The sequence below is a fragment of the Macaca nemestrina genome, chromosome 13, assembly GCF_043159975.1.
Source record: "Macaca nemestrina isolate mMacNem1 chromosome 13, mMacNem.hap1, whole genome shotgun sequence".
Taxonomy (NCBI): domain Eukaryota; kingdom Metazoa; phylum Chordata; class Mammalia; order Primates; family Cercopithecidae; genus Macaca; species Macaca nemestrina.
Genome location: NC_092137.1, coordinates 110,390,319 through 110,398,334, shown reverse-complemented (window position 1 = coordinate 110,398,334; position 8,016 = coordinate 110,390,319). Strand labels below are relative to the sequence as shown.

The window sequence follows — 8,016 nt, the reverse complement described above, 5'->3', positions numbered from 1 at the left end:
TGATCCAGCCTCCGTTTCCTTGCTAAATCTATGCAATGACACACTGAGAAATCTGGCAAGTGGGGCTGAAGATCCCTGATGTGTCAGTTCCAGGTTGGATGGAAACAAGTGATTTTAGTGAACATGGAAGTAAAGGGAGGTGAGCTGTGAGGAAAGAGCCGTTGAAGACTGGGGAGACTCAGAAGTTGGGGTAGAATCTCGACCCATAAGCCGAGGAGTGCAGATGCAAATCGATATGTTGGGGCTGCATAAATGAAAGAAGGACTTCACCAACACACTAAATTTTTTCAACATCCGATTGTATTCTTTCAATATTTGTAAGTATTGATCTTTTGGAAATGTTGAATGAGATTTCTTATACAATTCTGCATTCAATTTATGCCCAGGTCACTTTGCTATTATACATTTATGTGCTGCATTTTTATGAATAGACATTTTCTCAAATTTCTGAATTATTTTGCTAAACTATGTGTTAAGAGTTTTTTCTAGAGGTCCACCTTCTTGACTCACTTTTCTGATGAGAAATCTATCAGGTTTCTCCACAGTGATTTTCAAGTTTGATAGCTTCTCAATGTGAGAAACTTAATGTCAACTAAGAAATGAATTACCACTTAAGAATCTTCTCCTTTCAAGATGCTAACCGTGTTTTGTCCAGTGTGAAATCTCACATGTGCCACAAGCGTTACTCTGTGAAGAAAGGATTTCTCATGATTTTTCAAGACATAACTTCTCCAGTAAGAAGTGTTTGGTATTCCAAGAGAATTCATTGCCCTTGGAAAGACTTTCCCTTCTTATTTAGCTTATAAAGGATTTCCTCTCTTATTTTCCATTTTAGCAGCATTTTATCACTGTGTTTTCTTGTGAACATCAAGCCTAGTGCTTGGCTGAATGTTTATTCACAGAAAATACAAATAAAGGGTTCATCCAAGTAAAGTTTTCTTATGTTAGTTGACAACAAATTGCACATAAAAACATTTTCACACTGAATGCAGAGCTAGAGATTCTCTACCTGAAAGTCCCACATGTTTTAAGTTACTAAAACTGTTGCTGAAGACTTTTCGTTTATTATGTTGACAGTTTCAGCTCTCTCGTGTCATTTATGATCAGATCACTAACAAGTCTTTGGTACATACATGTCGTACAATTTCTCTTCCATATGAATTTATTGATGAGGACTGAAGAATAAAGGTAACTGAAGTAACGTCCATGTTGATTATAGTAATTCTTCAAAATGTGAGTCCTTTGTCATTTTTAGATGTTACAACTACAGCTGAAGTCTCTTCCATATTCCTTACATTCGTCATTCCTAACACCATGTCATCTAAAGTCAGAATATGTTCTGAAGACATTTATCATTTTCTCTCCAGGGTGACTTTTCTGATATTATTTAAGATTAGTACACTAGCTGAAGGCTTTCCCACATAAATGGCATTAATATGGCTTTTCTCCAGTGCATGTTCTCTCATATCATTTAAGGTCAGAAGATAGACTAAAGTCTTTCCCACATAGAAGACAAGTATGTGGTTTCTCTTCAGTGTGAATTCTTGTGTGTCCTCTAAAGCCAGAGCTTTGACTAAAGACTTTCCCACTTTTATCACATTCATAACGCTTTTATTCAAGGTGAGTTCTCTCACGTCTTCGAAGGTTAAAGGATTGAATAAAACCTTTCCCACACTGATGACACTTATACGGTCTCTCTCCCGTGTGAGTTTTCTCATGTCTTCTAAGGTGAGAACACAGAGTGAAGGATTTTCCACATAGCTGACATGCATATGGCCTCTCTCCAGTGTGAGTCATCTTGTGCCATCTAAGGTGAAAGCAATTAGTATAGGCCTTTTCACATATATTACATTGATATGATTTACCTTTAGTATGAATTTGTTTATGTGGTTTAGGGAATAACTGATTACTAAGGGATTTTCCACACTGTTTGCTGATGTAGGGTTTCTTTCCACTCTGAGTTAACAAACGCTGAGTCATTGTGGAACTGTGAGTGCAATCTTCTCTCAAATCATTACATTCAAAGGGATCCTCCAGAGTGAGAGAGTTCTCCTTTAGGGACAAAGATTAAAAGCTCTTATTGATTTACCGACATACATCTATACGTTCATTTCACCACCTTTGAATCCTAGACCAACCATTCAGTAGTAGAGTCCAGTTGAAATCTTTCCAATGTTACTTGTGTGAAAGGAAATTAAATGTTGGCACCCCAAACTCATTTAACCAAAGGGAAAAATCAAGCTGAGAACAGGGTCACACAAACTTGCCTCCCCCTTCTGGTTCCTAAATAATATGGCTACAAGATGAAAAGCTACTTGCCTCCCCCGTATTTTGCCCACAAGGAAATTCCTCATGACCTGTTAAAGTTACACCATGGCAATGCAAACTGATAGCTTGTCTTTACAGGCGCAGTCATCCCCAGTTCACCAGACACAAATACATATCCGATTGTTTCCCTGCCCCATTTTGCCTATGTTGTCTTATATAAAATGCAGCTCTCCTGCATTATTCCTCTGCCTCATTTGTTTATGTCATCTCATGTAAAAACAATCCAGATTCACTGAGCCAGAAAAATGTACGAATTACTATTTTTTTCTACCCACCTTTTACATGAAAATTGTGTACTTCTCAATATCCCACCCTTTCCCCCTTTAAATTTAGAGAAAATCATCTTTGGAGAAAGGCATACACCTGTCCCCCAGGTGCATGTCCTTAACTCTGGCAAATAAATCTCCTACAATGATTGAGACTTGTCTCGTCATTTTTCTCGATTGACACTTGCGTACACATTGTCTCCTGCAGACGCAGATATTTTCTCTTTTATAAGATCCCAACTACAGAGTTATTCTATTAATTGTGATGATATCAATATCTTTCAAAGTCTGAGCATGAGCAATGTACACGCACTTGTTCTATTTTAAAGATCTCATGTTATGGTTTAGAACACAGGTCACTTTATTCACTGAATTCAAACTATCAAATTTTTTTTACTTAGAAAGCACTTAATGCCAGCCTAATTACACTCAGGTGACTGTGTGTCATTACTAACTTAACCCATTACCAGGTCTTTAACTTAGATGGCTGGTGTACACAGCTATAAAACTCACCATTGTCATACCAGTGGATGCATCTTTTCTGATAGGATGCATGAATATCGTGTGTTTTTTCTTAAGGGCACTTTCCTTGTCTCAAATAATTGAAAAATAAATTGTTACCTTGGTATGATGGTAATAAAATTGTTTGAAAAACCCCGAGGCCCATTTACTTTTTTCAAAAATTGACACTTAGATGTGGCAAATGTGTCAAATGAAGAAAATACTTCAATTGAAGAAAATACTTCAATAGAAGAAACAGATTGTACAGCATCAGCAATTAGAAAAGAGTTTTAAAATTAAAACGTGAAAAGAGTTAAAATGGAAATGAGATATCAGGCAGGTAAATAGAGGGATAGTCTTCACAGGGGTATCGGGAAAAGAGTCAGCATGTGACAGTTTAACCCCAACAAGTACATGAATTATCCTTTTCCCGAAAGTAAAAGAAAAGGCAAGAGGACACAAGAGTAGCATCTGACATATGAACAAAATGATAATAACATCTAAGGAATTCTGCTCCAGTAACTTAACCTACATTTTAGAAATTACCACTCATTTAATAAAACCGCTAATTAATATTTGACTGATATTATTCACTGACGAAGCACCTCCTCCTATTAGAGCACAGGACCCTGTTGCTTAACCAGATTCTAGCCTTGGAGAAATTCTCTTCCTTCCCGCCAGAGCTCTTTTCCTTGCTCCAGCTGCAAAGTTATATAGGATTTGCTTATCTGGTACCCTGTTAGTGGAAACAGTACATGTGTTTTGAGTTCACTGTCAATAAATGTGCATTATCACCAACTGTAAGGCAGGCTATCAAGGAAGAATAAAAACAGTGAAGGTCAGCTCAGGCCACAAGACCTAGAACACAGAAAACTCCCCAGGATTTTTCTGACCCAACGTGAGACTAGAAAATAAATTCAAACCAAAGGTCCATCAGGAAAAGGAAATTCAAAACAGTCAGGACCTATGAACGCTGAGTCCATGCCTAAGTTCCAAGACACAATGCGTAATACACAGTCTTTTCAGAAAGAGATTAATTAAATCTCTGCACAATATGTTTATTATTATTCTCATACAGAACAGAAAAACAATTCGATTTACAGAAATAATTGGTGTTCTACACAAAAAAGATATTGCTATTGTTTTCACTAATTGGTCTCAGCCTAAGCATAGCGACTAAAGCAGAAGAGTTATTTAGAAAATATTTAATTTAATACATTGAAAATATTCATTATGTTCTCAGGTCTGTTCTGAGTATTAGAGACTGAGTACCAAGGAAACCATGACATCCTTGTCAAGATTACATTCTAATTGAGTGACAAACTAAATAAAATAAAATAAAATAAAGATATTTCTTTCAGACAGATTTAGAGAGCTCAAATTTTTTTTCAGATAAGATCTGCGAGAGAATCAGAGATTAGAGTGAGATATGGGGAAGCTGTTCCAACACTTATTGAATGAATGAGTCAATGTGTGTCTACATACGTATGTGAATGTTGAGGGACTCACCGAGGGACACCAGTTGACACACGTTTTCCAGCATTACATCTCTGTACAGCTTTCTCTTGGATGTGTCCGTCATGGCCCACTCTTCCTGGGTGAAGTCAATAGCTACATCTTCAAAAGTCACTTTGTTCTAAAACATCAGACATTTTAGTTTAGACAGAGAATCCCTTTTAATGTCCAGAGGAGGAAGGCTGAGATGACATAGGTAGGATCTGGGTATGCAGAACACTCAGTGTTTTAGGTTCCAGCCAGTTCATTCTCAACACTAAACTGGTATCTGCCTTTCAAATTCACTCACAGAGACATACCCACTCTTAATCCATTAAACTTTCCTATGAAGAAATATCGCATGAGATGTGGCATAATATAGCCCAGATATTTTTCAGTAATGTGTTAATCACCTGTACATAACTGATTATAAAATTTTCACTTGAACCTTCATAAATAAAACAAATTTACCATGAATTTCAAGTAAATTACAGATTTGTCACAAGGCAAATAACCATGATTTACTACTTTTTAAACATGACCGTGATTACATGAATTATTTCTCTAGATAAACCACAGGTTTCTCACCAATCAAATGGTTAAAAGACCTATTATGTGTTTTGAATAATCTAAAGAAGTAATAGAAAACATGTTTCCTATCCAGCAAATATTTACTAAATACAGGTCCTTGTCCCTTATTCATTAAAAAGGTAGAAAGCAATGAACCAGACTCCAGCATTCTTCAGAACTGAACAAGTTTTACACAGAATATAGGACTCAATTCATACATATAGTCACTCTAATGTTATGTAATTCAGGTGTTCATGACAAGGCTTAAAGACAGTCCAGCCGCACAAGACAAGACCGCTGAGGCTGCTATACTGAGGAAGTCTTAGTCTGATGATTCCTGTGATATGAAGCCTCCTGTTCTCAACTTTCTCTGGTCAACCCAAACATCAGTTATCACTGCCTCTCTTTTAACTTTACCTTGTCACTTGGCTTGTTCAAGGATAAAAAGGCCTCTTTACTGTTTTGTTTTTTTCTAACCAGCCCTTATAGAGCATTTCCACAGAACCCTAAATTGTACTATATCTACTATATTCCTTCTCCTGAGTGTGCAACCATAATTAAGTAATTGTATTTCTTATATGTTACTTTCAGTTACCAGAAGGCAAAAAGGTTAATTACCAAAAGGTAAAATGAATGGGGATAAGAATAATAATGACTTCTTTAGTTGTCCTTTTGCAAAGTTTTTAAAAGCATAAATATATTTTATCAAACTCTCCTTTTTCCTCAACACTGTGCAGCTCTTGCCCAAGGCCTATCACATGGGATTTATTGAACTCAGCTGCTAGAACATCAGCCTCATTATTGGGCTGTGATCTTCTGCTCTTCACGCATCTCTATTGCCTGCATTCATCACAATCCTAAGTCTATGTCAGCCAATGGTACAGTTAATGGGTCAATTATTTCCCTGTGAGGTTATAGGATGGATAGAAGAAAAAGAAATACATAAATGAGACCTCTCATGTCTTTTTTTGTAAATAGCCTGCATAGGGGCCGGAATAAAGTAGTGTAATATTAGAAATTATATTGATAATTTAGGAATCATTGACACATGATACCCAACCTAGAGTCCTGAGAAAACTTAATTGGAGGCCAGATACCTGAAAGTCTCCTGATTGCATTTGGAACACCCAGGCTGGGTGGATTTTGCATCATAAAAACAAACAAAAAAAGAATAAAAATGAAACACCCATGCAAACTGGAGAAAACTGCCCATTTGCCAGCAATATGGGTATAATTTCAGTAGAAAGAGCCATCCCTCACTCACTAGTGAATGCATTGTCAAGAACTCAGTTTCTCTCTGTCTTCTTCTGGATTTCCACTTGCAGACACTTCAGGCACTAAGAAAAGCTGAGGTTGGAGAAAGAACACCTGAGACACCAGCCTTGTACATAATTTTCAGACCAACCTGTGATGAAAAGCCAGACCTTCACTGAAGGGTGACATCCCCTGCACCACAGCCTGACCAACAGTCACAAACACACAGAGGCCTCTCCTCTTTTCCCAAGGTCAAAATTAGGAAGCCTATGACTATGGTTTCTGACAAAGAAGGAACACAGATATCTTGTGAACGAGAACATCAAAAGCACTGAGTTTTGTATGTTAATTGACACAAGTCCAGATATTCAATTCCCTCACTGATTTTAAAACACAGGGATCCCTGACTCCGCCCACATGTGGAATATGATTTCCACCTGTAGATAAACACTGTGGGATTTCTCAGATTTTATTATCCCAGCTTTATGCCCTAGTAGTGTTTCTCCAACACCAATCACAGCCTTCTGAGGCCTTACTCCACTTTTACTTTCTCTCAATTTCGACTTTTGTATTTTCCCTTGGAACTCGGAAATCAATCAAGTAAGAAGCTGTTTTAGGGTCAAGTGCGGTTTCTCTCACCTGTAATCCCAGCATTTTGGGAGGCCAAGGCAGGTGGATCACCTGAGGTCAGGAGTTCGAGACCAGCCTGGCCAAAATGGTGAAACCCTATTTCTACTACAAATACACAAATTAGCTGGGCATGGTGGTGCTTGCCTGTAATCCCAGCTACTCAGGAGGCTGAAGCAGGAGAATTGCTTGAACCCAGGAGGCAATTACAGTGAGCCGAGATCCTAACACTGCACTCCAGCCAGGGTGACAGAGCAAGACTCTGTATCACCAAAAAAAAAAAAAAAAAAAAAAAAAAAAAAAAAAAAAAAAGTTTGTTTTAGGATGGAGATAATCAATTCAGGAATTTATTTCACTTGGAGGGTCAACACTCCCATCCTGCTGATCTAGCCCTTAAAATCCCCCGCATCAGAAATTCGCAGCAGTACCCTGGGTCATGGTGTTTCTGTCCTGTGTATACAGTCACAATCCTCTAAGATGCTCAGAAAATACAAAATGACTTAGGGCTGAGAGAAATGTAGCAGCTCAATCTGATATTTTTCTAAGGTGGTATCTAAAATTCTTGCAATCATGGTTTATATTAGTCTTTGTGAGTTGCAATATCTCTGATTATCATGATGCATACTTGCTGAGAAATACTGATATCCATGTGTATATTCATACATAGATATGTAGGTATATAGATGGATATGTTTATATGAACGCTTGTGTTTGAGATGGGGGAAAACATGCATGTATTATTTCCCTGCTAAAAATATAAAAATAATTAAATATATTTTATGTACAAATGATAATTATGTGTTATAAACAAAAAATTAACTGACCCATTTGTACATGAAGTCCAGGAAAAATAAAAAGGGTAGCTTTGTATTAATTATGACACTGTGCTTATAGATATACATAAATTTCCTTATTTAACTCTTATAATAACCCTGTTGATTATAGTTTATTTACCAGTTTAATAAATGATCAACAG

The 8,016-nt window shown here is 37.1% G+C and overlaps 1 pseudogene; it reads right to left on the bottom strand.

The window, feature by feature from the left end:
* Nucleotides 1–1,467: 1,467 nt before the first annotated feature.
* On the bottom strand, nucleotides 1,468–6,435 carry LOC139357725 (zinc finger protein 705A-like; annotated as a pseudogene).
* Between the last annotated feature and the right edge of the window lie 1,581 nt (nucleotides 6,436–8,016).